Source organism: Phalangium opilio, unplaced genomic scaffold (assembly GCF_054372755.1).
Source record: "Phalangium opilio isolate 3A_F unplaced genomic scaffold, DU_Popi_V2 ptg000369l_1, whole genome shotgun sequence".
Lineage (NCBI taxonomy): Eukaryota > Metazoa > Arthropoda > Arachnida > Opiliones > Phalangiidae > Phalangium > Phalangium opilio.
Window position 1 is genome coordinate 1,039,593 of NW_028324232.1, and position 14,957 is coordinate 1,054,549.

The 14,957-nt window shown below is 35.8% G+C and overlaps 4 long non-coding RNA genes across 6 annotated transcripts in view; 2 read left to right on the forward strand and 2 right to left on the reverse strand.

Moving 5' to 3' along the window:
- Positions 1-194: 194 nt before the first annotated feature.
- LOC149597221 (uncharacterized) lies at positions 195-1,645 on the reverse strand. The gene is made up of 2 exons (XR_016379304.1): positions 1,504-1,645; positions 195-362 (listed from the first exon to the last, which is right to left on the reverse strand). It is a non-coding gene; the product is annotated as an uncharacterized LOC149597221 (long non-coding RNA).
- Positions 1,646-2,376: 731 nt separating this feature from the next.
- On the forward strand, positions 2,377-4,508 carry LOC149597222 (uncharacterized). 3 transcript variants are annotated; one of them, XR_016379298.1, is made up of 3 exons: positions 2,377-2,947; positions 3,143-3,298; positions 3,368-4,508. It is a non-coding gene; the product is annotated as an uncharacterized LOC149597222 (long non-coding RNA). The 3 variants fall into 3 exon arrangements; XR_016379296.1 differs by having other exon boundaries at positions 2,391-2,570; XR_016379297.1 differs by having other exon boundaries at positions 2,382-3,298.
- A 5,057-nt stretch (positions 4,509-9,565) lies between these two features.
- On the forward strand, positions 9,566-11,096 carry LOC149597223 (uncharacterized). Its single transcript, XR_016379301.1, has 2 exons — positions 9,566-10,832; positions 10,891-11,096. It is a non-coding gene; the product is annotated as an uncharacterized LOC149597223 (long non-coding RNA).
- The window catches only part of LOC149597224 (uncharacterized), a 35,612-nt gene continuing 31,579 nt past the window's right edge, over positions 10,925-14,957 (reverse strand). Inside the window, exon 5 of the long non-coding RNA XR_016379283.1 lies at positions 10,925-11,059. This is a non-coding gene — a long non-coding RNA (uncharacterized LOC149597224). The remainder of the gene's footprint in view (positions 11,060-14,957) is intronic.

Below are 14,957 nucleotides of genomic sequence, written 5' to 3' on the forward strand. Positions count from 1 at the left end.
CGTTCTTTGTAGGATTCGCCCTCTCTATGACAAAACAGCTACTTCTACAATTGAAGTTAAAACACCAGAAAGATTATTTGTGTGTTCAGAAATGGCAGCTTCAACAAGCCATCAAATGCGAAGCAATGCGAAACAGGAGTACGTAGTTGACCGCATTTTCGCGCATGAATCAACTCAAATGGATGTGTTTGGAGAGGTGGAAAAATGCGTGGAATATGTTTTAAAAGGCAACAATGTGTATTTTCGCTTAATTTTAACTGTTTTTAAATAACTTTTTAATTTTTAACTGTTGTTAAATAACTTTTTAATTTTTAACTGTTTTTGAAATCCATGTAAGCGCTCTGGAGATATACGGCGAATCTCTGTTTTTAAAAAACTTGTAATTAACTGTTTTTAAAAAACATTTTAATCAAATGTTATAACGGAGATGCAATAAAATATTCACTCAATTTTGAATTCTCAGTCTATATTTGGTCTATACTTGACGAGTCGCTTAAAGCGCGCCGCTTTTTAGGGTAGAAATGACGTAATATAACAATATTGTGGAAAAACTGTAAAGGTGGGCGAATACTCGTCTAAAACGAATAATTCGATTGGATATCGAGACTAATAACCGTCTCGGTATTGGGTTGAACACATTTTTACTATTCGTGCGAATACTGACTTTACTATTCGATAAATATTCCACAACCAATTTCGCAAAGGGCCAAGGCCTAACTCCACTATTTTAAGTACCAACATGTGTACAAAATGTCAAATATTAACCCCTATAAATATACTTTCACTAAAAGCATAGTCATTTTCATTTCCGAATAAATATTTTATAAAAAATGTGTACTAAGTTACTAACTACCTTCTTTAGTACTAATATTCCCGAATAGGAAAAAGGTCAGAATAAACGAGCTAATTAGCGACAATTTGGAAAAACACCAATATTTTAAGGTAAAAACATACAAAATTTTTTATTAAGTAACATTTTGGAAAAGGAGAAATTTATTCAATTGATAAACGTTGATAATAGCATAAACCGGCGCACATTTAGCCGCTCATTATATTTGTCACATCTAAATTTAGTATCGTTTTGACTTAAATTTCTAGCATTTGCATGGCTACCATCTGATAATTAATGCCAAACTGTCCGGCACTTTCGTAAACCATACATATTTTTAAAGTTTACGACTAATGCCTTTCCCATTGTACTAGGCCTAATCAACATTATGCAAATTTAAAGATATGCCTTCGTCAACATTGTGTAAAATTTGAATTTTTATTTTCTTTTTACCACAGTGGTCACTAAAAAATTACGATTTTGAAATATTAAATTAAAACTAACAATTTAAAATCGACAATAATTCAAACTGCCATTCTATTAATAAGGTTATTTTGTAATAACATTTATTACGACTGAAAACAAATTTTTCAAAGCGAAACTTCACAAATTTCCACGTGTTAATGTTATTGTTTTGGTCTGGTTGCCGGTTATGGAAAAAGGCCAAGGCTTACCTTAATAAATGTTTGTACTTCCATAGCTTCCTCTTTTTCGACGATTTCTTCCGGATCTTCTAACTTATCGAAAGTTTTACGTTTAGCGCTATCTTTAGACATATTAATTATCCTTGATTAAACCCTGATTAAGTTAAATACGTAACTTATAAGCCATAGGAAACGTTAAATTTCGAATTTTCGACCAAGAAAGTTTGAAACTAAAATTCCATCACCATGGAGCAATATTACAAGATTGAAAATGGAGTTGTTGTGGGTGCGTGGTTTTAGGACTAGGAGGTCCAAGCCGATCTCCACGCCAACATAGAGACTATAAACCCCAAGGATTGGAAGGAATGCCTCAACTTGTTGCCCCTTTTTTCCTAGTACAGGGCGACTTCCGCTAAGCAAAATTAAAAAGGCCGGAAGCTCTTATGTACCAATTTAGGAGCAACATCATTATTTGCGCTTGTAGAGCGGGGAACCTGCCACTCCTTCGGGTTTATAGTCTCTATGACGCCAATATTGAAGAGCAGTTGGCGATAATCATGAAAAAAAAAACTATAGCCTGGAAGAAGAAAATAAGGCCCTTACCGCGCAACTACAAGAAAATAAAGAATTTTATCGAAAATCGTTTAAAGAGCTTGAAAGCGCAAGAAAAAAAATGAGCAGCTTACAGAACCCGTTATTCATTAACCAAAAATAAATAATGATGCCAGCAACTTGCCATTGAAACTTAATAGGAGTGATAATTGAAGATGCCTTAGAAGAGCATTAGTATAAAGTCCAATTTCCTGGAATATTACTCCATGGTGACAAAAAAACCAGCAGAGTCGCCTACTTCCTCTTCTTCCCTCCCCCCCCCCCGTTTCTTCTTTATCATTTTCAAACCCATAAAAACCGGGTGCCACCGTGCAATTAAAGTCAGTCTCGTCAGGTCTCGTCTAGTCGTCGGAAGTCGGAACGCGGAAGGAAGAAGTCTTTGTACCGCGCCGCTATGTCCCACTGGAATTTGCTTTTCTAAAAGTTGTAAATTCGAGGTACCTTCAATTAAACGAGTTTTCTGATTACAAGAACATGAGCCGAAGGTATGAATAATTTATTTAAGTCTCCAATGGGATAAAGTTAACGGAATAGGCTTATTTAATTTTACACGGAATATTAATAATTCTTAACGGAGAGGAGAGAAAGAGAGCTAGGAAAGAAAGGTAGTTTAAATTTCGCGGGCTTTTTGAGTGAAGGAAACGAGATGATAGTGGGCGTGTACTTAGAGGGGGGGGGGTTTGCGGTCACGGTGCTTTCTGGTTTAGGGGATACGGGATTTTGTTTTAGATACATTAATGTGTTTTAAAAATTATACTTTAGTGGGGTGCACATTTTAGTTTCATTCATATTATTTGAAATGTGACGTTGTTAGAAATTAAGGGGAGACACGATTGTGTTTCAGAAATGTGTTTTTTTAGCTGTACGATTTATTTTAATAATACCTTTTGAAAGGTCAACTATAGGGGGGGGGGTCACGTGAGCAGTGTAAAATTAGTATTAAGACCCAGCCCTTGGGCCATCTTGTTTAAGACTTAACCTTGTCACAATAGTTAAATTACGTTATTGTTGCGTGAAGTCCTTTTCATATGTTAAAAAACCTGGATTTTATTTGCAGTTCCAAATGGAATTTAGTTCTGTGGAAATTTACCTCGAGACCCTTAGAGACCTCACAATCAAGCGAGAGCAGGAACCGGGTCTAAAGCTTGTGGAAGAAAAGGGGAGGATCCTCGTTCAAAATTTAGCCATACACAAAGTGGAAACCCCTGAAGATGTAAGCCCACCGAACTGATTTCACGATGACGCGTTTTTCTCGGTCTCAAAATTTAATAATTTATTTCAGGTGATGGCCCTCATGAATAAAGCCAGACAAAATCGTTAAACGGCAATTACATCTAAAAATGAAAGAAGTTCACGATCGTTTTAAAAACTTTTTAACTGTTTTTAAAATACTTTTAATTTAATTTAATTTTTTAACTGTTTTTAAAATATTTTTAATTTAATTTAATTTTTTAACTGTTTTTAAAATGTTTTTAATTTTAATTTTTTAACTGTTTTTAAAATGTTTTTAATTTTAATTTTTTAACTGTTTTTAAAATGTTTTTAATTTTAATTTTTTAACTGTTTTTAAAATATTTTTAATTTAATTTTTTAACTGTTCTTAAAATACTTTTAATTTAATTTAATTTTTTAACTGTTTTTAAAATATTTTTAATTTAATTTAATTGCTTGTTGAAGGCGACGCTTCTGAACACACAAATAATGTTTCTGATGTTTTAACTTTAATTGTCGATGTGGCTGTAGCGTTAAGTTGAGGGCGAACTCGACAGAGAACATACGCGTTCTTTGTAGGATTCGCCCTCTCCATGACAAAACAGCTACTTCTACAATTGAAGTTAAAACTTCCGAAAGATTATTTGTGTGTTCAGAAATGGCAGCTTCGACAAGCCATCAAATTCGAAGCAATGCTAAACAGGAGTACGTAGTTGACCGCATTTTCGCGCAAGACTCAACTCAAATGGATGTGTTTGAAGAGGTGGAAAAATGCGTGGAATATGTTTTAAAAGGCAACAATGTGTATTTTCGCTTAATTTTAACTGTTTTTAAATAACTTTTTAATTTCTAACTGTTTTTAAATAACTTTTTAATTTCTAACTGTTTTTAAATAACTTTTTAATTTCTAACTGTTTTTAAATAACTTTTTAATTTTTAACTGTTTTTAAATAACTTTTTAATTTTTAACTGTTTTTAAATAACTTTTTAATTTTTAACTGTTGTTAAATAACTTTTTAATTTTTAACTGTTTTTGAAATCCATGTAAGCGCTCTTGAGATATACAGCGAATCTCTGTTTTTAAAAAACTTGTAATTAACTGTTTTTAAAAAACATTTTAATTAAATGTTTTAACGGATTTTAAAAAAGTCTTAAATAGTCACAAATCAAATGTTATAACGGAGATCCAATAAAATATTCACTCAATTTGAATTCTCGGTCTATACTTGACGAGTGGCTTAAAGCGCGCCGCTGTTTAGGGTAGAAATGACGTAATATAACAATATTGTGGAAAAACTGTAAAGGTGGGCGAATACTTGTCTAAAACGAATAATTCGATTGAATATCGAGACTAATAACCGTCTCGGTATTGGGTTGAACACATTTTTACTATTCGTGCGAATACTGACTTTACTATTCGATAAATATTCCACAACCAATTTCGCAAAGGGCCAAGGCCTAACTCCACTATTTTAAGTACCAACGGCAACATGTGTACAAAATTCCAAATATTAACCCCTAAAAGCATAGTCACTTTCATTTCCGAATAAATATTTTATAAAAAATGTGTACTAAGTTACTAACTACCTTCTTTAGTACTAATATTCCCGAATAGGAAAAAGGTATGAATAAACGAGCTAATTAGCGACAATTTGGAAAAACACCAATATTTTAAGGTAAAAACATCCAAAATTTAGTAACATTTTGGAAACGGGGAAATTTATTCAGTTGAAAAACGTTGATAATAACAAAAAGAGGCGCACATTTAGCCGCTCATTATATTTGTCACATCTAGATTTGTATCGTTTTGACTTAAATTTCTAGCATTTGCATGGCTACCAGCTGATATTTAATGCCAAACTGTCTGGCACTTTCGTAAACCATATAGGCCTATATTTTAAAGTTTACGACTAATGCCTTTCCCATTGTACTAGGCCTAATCAACATTATGTAAATTTAAAGATATGCCTACGTCAACATTGTGTAAAATTTGAATTTTTATTTTCTTTTTACCACAGTGGTCACTCAAAAATTACGATTTTGAAATATTAAATTAAAACTAACAATTTAAAATCGACAATAATTCAAAAATACCATTCTATTAATAAGGTTATTTTGTAATAACATTTATTGCGACTGAAAACAAATTTTTCAAAGCGAAACTTCAAATTTCCACGTGTTAATGTTATTGTTTTGGTCCGGTTGCCGGTTATTATGGAAAAAGGCCAAGGCTTACCTTAATAAATGTTTGTACTTCCATAGCTTCCTCTTTTTCGACGATTTCTTCTGGATCTTCTAATTTATCGAAAGTTTTACGTTTACCGCTTTCTTTAGACATATTAATTATCCTTGGTTAAACCCTGATTAAGTTAAATACGTAATTTATAAGCCGTAGGAACCGTTAAATTTCGAATTTTCGACCAAGAAAGTTTGAAACTAAAATTCCATCACCATGGAGCAATATTACAAGATTGAAAATGGAGTTGTTGTGGGTGCGTGGTTTTAGGACTAAGAGGATTGATACCATTTACAATTGGAAGAGAAAGTGCGGTACTAATTATTATATATTAAAATTATGTTTTCTTAAATGATTGAATAAAACATAATTGATATTAATTATTTTAATCGTCAGTAACTTACCTTAATTTTAGTTAAAGTATTTTTAAGAGAAACGTCATCGTCACTAGGAAAGGTAAAAATTACTCGTAAATAATGTTGAAAGCAAAGCTTCATTTGAAAATAGGAACAATTTTTAATCAGTTAATATTGCTTTTGATTATTTAAACACAAGTTATGGCAATTACATTTTAAAATAGGAACAATTTTTCAACACGTCAATATTGCTTTTAAGTATTTAAAGGACAAGTTCAATAAATTTTACAAATAAGAGCAAGTTTCAATCACAGCAATATTGCTTTTAAGTATTTAAAGGACAAGTTATGGCAATTAAGTTTTAACATAAGAGCAAGTTTCAATCACAGCAATATTGCTTTTAAGTATTTAAAGGACAAGTTATGGCAATTAATTTTTAAAATAAGAGCAAGTTTTAATCACAGCAATATTGCTTTTAAGTATTTAAAGGGCAAGTTATGGCAATTAAGTTTTAACATAAGAGCAAGTTTCAATCACAGCAATATTGCTTTTAAGTATTTAAAGGACAAGTTATGGCAATTAATTTTTAAAATAAGAGCAAGTTTTAATCACAGCAATATTGCTTTTAAGTATTTAAAGGACAAGTTATGGCAATTAAGTTTTAACATAAGAGCAAGTTTTAATCACAGCAATATTGCTTTTAAGTATTTAAAGGACAAGTTATGGCAATTAAGTTTTAACATAAGAGCAAGTTTCAATCACAGCAATATTGCTTTTAAGTATTTAAAGGACAAGTTATGGCAATTAAGTTTTAAAATAAGAGCAAGTTTTAATCACAGCAATATTGCTTTTAAGTATTTAAAGGACAAGTTATGGCAATTAAGTTTTAACATAAGAGCAAGTTTCAATCACAGCAATATTGCTTTTAAGTATTTAAAGGGCAAGTTATGGCAATTAAGTTTTAAAATAAGAGCAAGTTTTAATCACAGCAATTTGCTTTTAAGTATTTAAAGGACAAGTTATGGCAATCAAGTTTTAAAATAAGAGCAAGTTTCAATCACAGCAATATTGCTTTTAACTATTTAAAGGGCAAGTTATGGCAATTAAGTTTACAAATAAGAGCAAGTTTTAATCACAGCAATATTGCTTTTAAGTATTTAAAGGACAAGTTATGGCAATTAAGTTTTAAAATAAGAGCAAGTTTCAATCACAGCAATATTGCTTTTAACTATTTAAAGGGCAAGTTATGGCAATTAAGTTTACAAATAAGAGCAAGTTTTAATCACAGCAATTTGCTTTTAAGTATTTAAAGGACAAGTTATGGCAATCAAGTTTTAAAATAAGAGCAAGTTTCAATCACAGCAATATTGCTTTTAACTATTTAAAGGGCAAGTTATGGCAATTAAGTTTACAAATAAGAGCAAGTTTTAATCACAGCAATATTGCTTTTAAGTATTTAAAGGACAAGTTATGGCAATTAATTTTTAAAATAAGAGCAAGTTTCAATCACAGCAATATTGCTTTTAACTATTTAAAGGGCAAGTTATGGCAATTAAGTTTTAACATAAGAGCAAGTTTCAATCACAGCAATATTGCTTTTAAGTATTTAAAGGACAAGTTATGGCAATTAATTTTTAAAATAAGAGCAAGTTTTAATCACAGCAATATTGCTTTTAAGTATTTAAAGGACAAGTTATGGCAATTAAGTTTTAACATAAGAGCAAGTTTTAATCACAGCAATATTGCTTTTAAGTATTTAAAGGACAAGTTATGGCAATTAAGTTTTAACATAAGAGCAAGTTTCAATCACAGCAATATTGCTTTTAAGTATTTAAAGGACAAGTTATGGCAATTAAGTTTTAAAATAAGAGCAAGTTTTAATCACAGCAATATTGCTTTTAAGTATTTAAAGGACAAGTTATGGCAATTAAGTTTTAACATAAGAGCAAGTTTCAATCACAGCAATATTGCTTTTAAGTATTTAAAGGGCAAGTTATGGCAATTAAGTTTTAAAATAAGAGCAAGTTTTAATCACAGCAATTTGCTTTTAAGTATTTAAAGGACAAGTTATGGCAATCAAGTTTTAAAATAAGAGCAAGTTTCAATCACAGCAATATTGCTTTTAACTATTTAAAGGGCAAGTTATGGCAATTAAGTTTACAAATAAGAGCAAGTTTTAATCACAGCAATATTGCTTTTAAGTATTTAAAGGACAAGTTATGGCAATTAAGTTTTAAAATAAGAGCAAGTTTCAATCACAGCAATATTGCTTTTAACTATTTAAAGGGCAAGTTATGGCAATTAAGTTTACAAATAAGAGCAAGTTTTAATCACAGCAATTTGCTTTTAAGTATTTAAAGGACAAGTTATGGCAATCAAGTTTTAAAATAAGAGCAAGTTTCAATCACAGCAATATTGCTTTTAACTATTTAAAGGGCAAGTTATGGCAATTAAGTTTACAAATAAGAGCAAGTTTTAATCACAGCAATATTGCTTTTAAGTATTTAAAGGACAAGTTATGGCAATTAAGTTTTAAAATAAGAGCAAGTTTCAATCACAGCAATATTGCTTTTAACTATTTAAAGGGCAAGTTATGGCAATTAAGTTTTAAAATAAGAGCAAGTTTCAATCACAGCAATATTGCTTTTAACTATTTAAAGGGCAAGTTATGGCAATTAAGTTTCAAAATAAGAGCAAGTTTCAATCACAGCAATATTGCTTTTAACTATTCAAAACGCGTTAAGGCAATTACATTTATTTATCAGGGAAATATTTAAAAATAAAAATGGAAATTTTAAGGATTAATTTTTGGCTCGTTTTTGGGCTGGATAGTCCAGATCTTAAGGCTCATTTACACGCACGATTGTAGCTCGTAAAAACAGGATTTTGCTCGAAATATTAAATCTTTTGCACTTGCAAGCTCAAGCTAGGCCAGGTGTTGCTTTGGCTCGCCCCCGCTCTTTGCAACCCTCTGGGGGTCGCGGATACATCGTCTGGGCCGTATGGCACTGCTGCAAGCGGAGCCTTCCGCTGCGCAGCCTTAATCCTTCCTTGTCAACGACCGACCACCTGGCTGGGCTCGCCGCTGACGAACGATGTCCCACTTCCGGTAGCTGCTCAAGGGGCGTTTTTCGGGTCCGCTAGCCGATCCCGCGGGTACCATTGGGAACAATGATGAGCGACAGTTGGGGAGGGGGGCGCTGATAAGGCCCCCCAGATAGGTGCAGCGCCTAATCAAGTCCTCCTCTGACAATCCGGTATTCTTGCTCATCATTTGGGTGGCGCCACGTTGAAGTGGCAGGCAGGCAGGTTGCGACGTGTTTTCATTGGGACGATGACTAGAGTGGCGAGCGGCGAGTGACGTTCGTGGCAAATCTGCTGGGCTTATTGTGGTTACCGAAGGCAAATGAAACGGAGTTTCTTGGCGCGAGTAACTTAAACTTCCGGTTACACTGGGTACGCGAATGTTCGTGTTTATCGCGTCTGTTGCTTTAGGTCAAGCATCGTCTTTTCTTTATATTTATTTGAAAGAAATGGCGAGCAAATGCGAGAGAGCTTTTCTAATTGGTTAATAAAACGTTCTCGATGGTTGCAACAGGAAGGAGGGAATTTGAAGAGGTAAAGCGGGTAATTGAGACTAATCCAATTTCTTTTAGCCGCCCGCCTTTAGTTATCGAGTAACCGTAATGTTTTGCGTAATTAAAGGGAACATACGCGTTCTCTGTAGAGTTGGCCCTCAACTTAACGCTACGGACACATCGACAATTAGAGTTATAAGTTCCGAAACTTTAATTGCGGCTTCAGAAGCGGCGGCTTCAACAAGCAAATCAACGCGAACCAACGTGAACACAGAGTTCATTGGTGACCGAATTTTCACACATGACTGTACGCAAAAAAAGTCTTTGAAGAGGTGCAGAAATGCGAAGAAATTCTTTTCTGAGGCTTCAACATACGTGTTTTCGCGCATGGGCAAGCTGGGTCAGGAAAGACCTACACCGTGGAAGGTCCGTCTCCCCACAGTTAACGATTTGGTTGGCGACGACCAAAACCCGGATATAGGAGTCATATCCAGGATCGTACTACACGTTTTCAAACTTGCTCAAGAAATATACGGCGAATCACCATTTGATTTAACAAAAAAATGAAAAAGTGGGTCTAAGGTTAACTGAAAGGTGACCGTCGAAAATTTAGCCGTCCGCAGAGTCACAACCGCGGAAGATGCAAGGCCACCAAACTGATGTCACGATGACGCTCGTTTTTCTCGGTCTCAAAATTAAATAATTTATTTCAGGCCATAGAAGTAATAGTTAAAGCGAGAAAACAAAGGAATATTGCCCCAACAACTAAAAATGTTCATTCCTCGCGTTCGCATTCAATATACATATTGAAGACAAATGAAGATAACGAAGTAACGGGCCGAAGTTTCAACGGTAAGTTGCTGGTATCATTGTTTTTTTGGCTAATGAAATAAATCTCATAGATTTAGCTGGTAACGAAAAATTTGGTGAGGGAAACTTGGTTGCGAAAAAAAAATAAAATAGAAACAAGCAGTAACCAATCGTTAACCCATCTCGGGAATGTCTTGATGTCAATATCGCAAAAAGTAACGCGACCATGTGTTCTCGCTGGTTACATCGTAACTGGGAATGTTTCTCGTAATTGCAGGGGAACATACGTGTTCTATGTCGAGTTCGCCTTCAACTTAACGCTGCTACGGACGTGACGTCGACCGAAATAGAGTTCAAAAACGATGGTGGTTCAAAATCATGCCGAAGCAACACGACCTTCGAGTTTACCCTCGACCATGTCTTTCAGCCAGATTGCAAGCGAGAAAACGTATTTGAAGAAGTAAAGCGGGCGGTTGAAACCGTTCTTGAGGGAATTTGAAGAAGTAAAGCGGGATGTTAAAACCGTTCTTGATGGTTGCACCGTTTGCACAAAAAGTAACTCGGGGTTTTTTTTCGTTACTCATTTGATTCGTTAATAATTTTTTCCCATTAGGAGGGTTATATTCCCTATCGCAGAAGTGTCTTAACGCATTTACTGAGGAATTCCCTGGGTGGCAATTCAAAAACGATTCTCATCATAAATGTATCGGCCGATGAAGAAAACGTTGATGCCACGATTAACTCGTAGATTGAGCGGGCAGCGAAAAACTTGGTGAAGGAAACTTGGTTGCGAAAAAAAATAGAAACAATAAACATAAACCAATCGTTAACCCATCTTGGGAATGTCTTCATGTCAATGTCGCAAAAAGTAACGCGTCAAGTTGCTAAGAAGGGACAAGTACGGGTACCACATCAGCCGGCGTGGACTAAGATTGTTCTCAGTTGTTATTTAGAAGCCTCAAGTTGTCAATAAAAGTGGTGGTGACGAGATTTTTGAAACCGGCAAGGCTTTCCTCGGGTGAGGAGATTTTTTGAAACCGGCAAGGCTTTCCTCGGGTGAGGAGATTTTTGAAACCGGCAAGGCTTTCCTCGGGTGAGGAGATTTTTGAAACCGGCAAGGCTTTCCTCGGGTGAGGAGATTTTTGAAACCGGCAAGGCTTTCCTCGGGTGAGGAGATTTTTGAAACCGGCAAGGCTTTCCTCGGGTGAGGAGATTTTTGAAACCGGCAAGGCTTTCCTCGGGTGAGGAGATTTTTGAAACCGGCAAGGCTTTCCTCGGGTGAGGAGATTTTTGAAACTGGCAAGGCTTTCCTCGGGTGAGGAGATTTTTGAAACCGGCAAGGCTTCTCTCGGGTGAGGAGATTTTTGAAACCGGCAAGGCTTTCCTCGGGTGAGGAGATTTTTGAAACTGGCAAGGCTTTCCTCGGGTGAGGAGATTTTTGAAACCGGCAAGGCTTCTCTCGGGTGAGGAGATTTTTGAAACCGGCAAGGCTTTCCTCGGGTGAGGAGATTTTTGAAACTGGCAAGGCTTTCCTCGGGTGAGGAGATTTTTGAAACCGGCAAGGCTTTCCTCGGGTGAGGAGATTTTTGAAACCGGCAAGTCTTTCCTCGGGTGAGGAGATTTTTGAAACCGGCAAGTCTTTCCTCGGGTGAGGAGATTTTTGAAACCGGCAAGTCTTTCCTCGGGTGAGGAGATTTTTGAAACCGGCAAGTCTTTCCTCGGGTGAGGAGATTTTTGAAACCGGCAAGGCTTTCCTCGGGTGAGGAGATTTTTGAAACCGGCAAGGCTTTCCTCGGGTGAGGAGATTTTTGAAACCGGCAAGGCTTTCCTCGGGTGAGGAGATTTTTGAAACCGGCAAGGCTTTCCTCGGGTGAGGAGATTTTTGAAACCGGCAAGGCTTTCCTCGGGTGAGGAGATTTTTGAAACCGGCAAGGCTTTCCTCGGGTGAGGAGATTTTTGAAACCGGCAAGGCTTTCCTCGGGTGAGGAGATTTTTGAAACCGGCAAGTCTTTCCTCGGGTGAGGAGATTTTTGAAACCGGCAAGGCTTTCCTCGGGTGAGGAGATTTTTGAAACCGGCAAGGCTTTCCTCGGGTGAGGAGATTTTTGAAACCGGCAAGTCTTTCCTCGGGTGAGGAGATTTTTGAAACCGGCAAGGCTTTCCTCGGGTGAGGAGATTTTTGAAACCGGCAAGGCTTTCCTCGGGTGAGGAGATTTTTGAAACCGGCAAGGCTTTCCTCGGGTGAGGAGATTTTTGAAACCGGCAAGTCTTTCCTCGGGTGAGGAGATTTTTGAAACCGGCAAGTCTTTCCTCGGGTGAGGAGATTTTTGAAACCGGCAAGGCTTCTCTCGGGTGAGGAGATTTTTGAAACCGGCAAGGCTTTCCTCGGGTGAGGAGATTTTTGAAACCGGCAAGGCTTTCCTCGGGTGAGGAGATTTTTGAAACCGGCAAGGCTTTCCTCGGGTGAGGAGATTTTTGAAACCGGCAAGGCTTTCCTCGGGTGAGGAGATTTTTGAAACCGGCAAGGCTTTCCTCGGGTGAGGAGATTTTTGAAACCGGCAAGGCTTTCCTCGGGTGAGGAGATTTTTGAAACAGGCAAGGCTTTCCTCGGGTGAGGAGATTTTTGAAACCGGCAAGGCTTTCCTCGGGTGAGGAGATTTTTTGAAACTGGCTAGGCTTCTTATCTTGGTTGACGAGAGATGAGAGAACGGCGTTTCTTAAACGCGAGTAATTCAAACTTCTTTTTGGGCTACGGTTAGTTGGTTGTACTGGGTAGTCGAATGTTCGTGTTTATCGCGTCTGTGCTTTAGGTCAAGCTTAGTCTTTTCTTAATATTTATTTAAGGTCCCACTTTGAAAGAAATAGCGAGCAAATGCGAGGGAGAGAGAGAGAGAGAGCTTGTCTAATTGGTTAATATTTAATCAGTATGCCAGCTTTACTGAAAGCTTACGATATCTCTCATTCTAAAAGTTATTTCAGAATTCTTCTTCCAAAAGTACGGAGCCTCTCTGAGTATTTGTATCTTCCTTATCTTATTTCTATGTTTTTAACCCTTTCTATACATTTTAAAACCTTTTTTTTTTACATACATGTTTTAGTATCAAGAAATCTGGGACTCGTTCACACTAACAACAACGATATCTCTCATTCTAAGTCTTATTTCAGAATTCTTCCAAAAGTACGGAGTCCTTATCTTATTTCAATGTTTTTAACCCTTTATTTTAATTACCTTGATTAGGTATAATTGTTTACGTTAACTCGCTTTAAAATAGTCGAAATATTCAGGGTTTGTACGAAATTTTTACATTGAAATCCCCGACTTTTCCAGGTTATCCCTGACCAAATTTTGGAAATATCCCTGACTATTTTAAGGTGTTTACCAGAGCCCACTGCCATCACACCCGTCTCATATTTAGTATTGCTCGAATCATAGCTTAATATACCAAACGAAGTCCCTGACATATCCCTGACTTTTTAGGGAAAAGTTTCAAATCCCTGACATATCCCCGACTTTTTAGGGAAAAGTTTCAAATCCCTGACATATCCCCGACTTTTTAGGGAAAAGTTTCAAATCCCTGACATATCCCCGACTTTTTAGGGAAAAGTTTCAAATCTCGGACTTATTTCCCTATTTTCCATATCCCTGACTTATCCAGGTTTTCCAGGCTCCGTAAGAACCCTGATATTAATTAATTAGGTCTTTCATTTTAATATTAATGTAGTTATTGACATTTAAAGTATGGAAGAATCTCCAGTGCAGGTATTATTCTTTCATTTTAATTTGTTCCAATTGAAATTAATAATGCTTAATGGGATTTTTAGATCAAATTGAACAAAAAGCGTCCGAGACAGGCCAGAACTGCGGAAGACCTTATAGAGGTGTACTATGATGAAATTGAGGCTAAAGCCGCCGCTAAGGCCAAAAAGCCCAAAATTGGCTAATCAAAGGGCTTATAAAAAAAGGGTTGCAAGGAAAAGAGCAGCGGCTGCCAATGAGCAAGCCGGTCTCCACGCCAATTCAATTTAAAAGTAATTAAACTAATCTAATTTCTCTTAAACAGCCCGCCTTAAGTCATCGAGTAACCATAATGTTTCGCGTAATTGCAGGGGAACATACAGTTCCTTGGGGGGGGGGGGGTAGATCAAGAATATTAATGATCATCAATTTGAATCCCGATGTATTCAAAAGCGCAAAAAAATTTTAACTTCTAAAAAAAAGAAACTTACATTCCTAAATACTTTAAAAATAATCTTTAACTGTTTAAAAAAAAATTTACGTAATGAACTTTTCAAATTATTTTACAAAATAATTGGAACTCTCCTATTTACAAGAGCGCCTAAACCTAAATTGACCTTTCACCCTTAACCCTTAGTATTTTCTTACAAATATAATTTCGATTTAGTCAATTAAATGTTTAAATTTTTGGTACATAATTGCACTTTTAAGCAATTGCATGGAATTGCTTTTTTTAAAATAAAAATTTATTTGCGGATGCAATTGCATGGTTTTTAATATTTTGGTTTGCATTTATTTTTATTATGCATGGGATTTTTTTTCTAGACTTTGGAATCATTTCGTAAAAGGAAAAATTCATCAAGTTCCACTACTCAACCCAAGAAACCAAAGCTTAGCCTACTAAGCCTCGCAAAAGAGGAAAAAAAGGCTGCAAAAAAAGCAGCC